Raw genomic sequence first — 357 nt, 5'->3', positions numbered from 1 at the left:
CCGGCGCTGCCGACGCATCAACATGGCTGATGGGAGAGTCCGCGCCACGTCAAGGGGCAGAGAGCGGGGGCGGGCTGAGCTCCGCCGCTCCCCCGCCCCCGGGGCAGCCCGCCGGCCTCCCCGGCCTCCCCGGCCATGCAACGGGACCGGTCTGCGACGTCCCGTAGCTTTGACGGTGGCTTCGCCGCCTTGACAGCTCTTGCTTGCGTGTGTGTTCGCTACTCTGTTCGGCCTTCTTTCTGGAGATCGGTGGTCTGCACCTCGATCCCAAATCCATTCAGGAAAAAAGGCATCCCGACCAGCGGGGGCAGTTTTGCCGTCTCTCCCCGCCGGCAGCGCTCGGCTGCCCGGTGCTGC

Source organism: Geospiza fortis, unplaced genomic scaffold (assembly GCF_000277835.1).
Source record: "Geospiza fortis unplaced genomic scaffold, GeoFor_1.0 scaffold54, whole genome shotgun sequence".
Classification (NCBI taxonomy): Eukaryota; Metazoa; Chordata; class Aves; order Passeriformes; family Thraupidae; genus Geospiza; species Geospiza fortis.
This window is presented reverse-complemented; position numbering follows the sequence as displayed.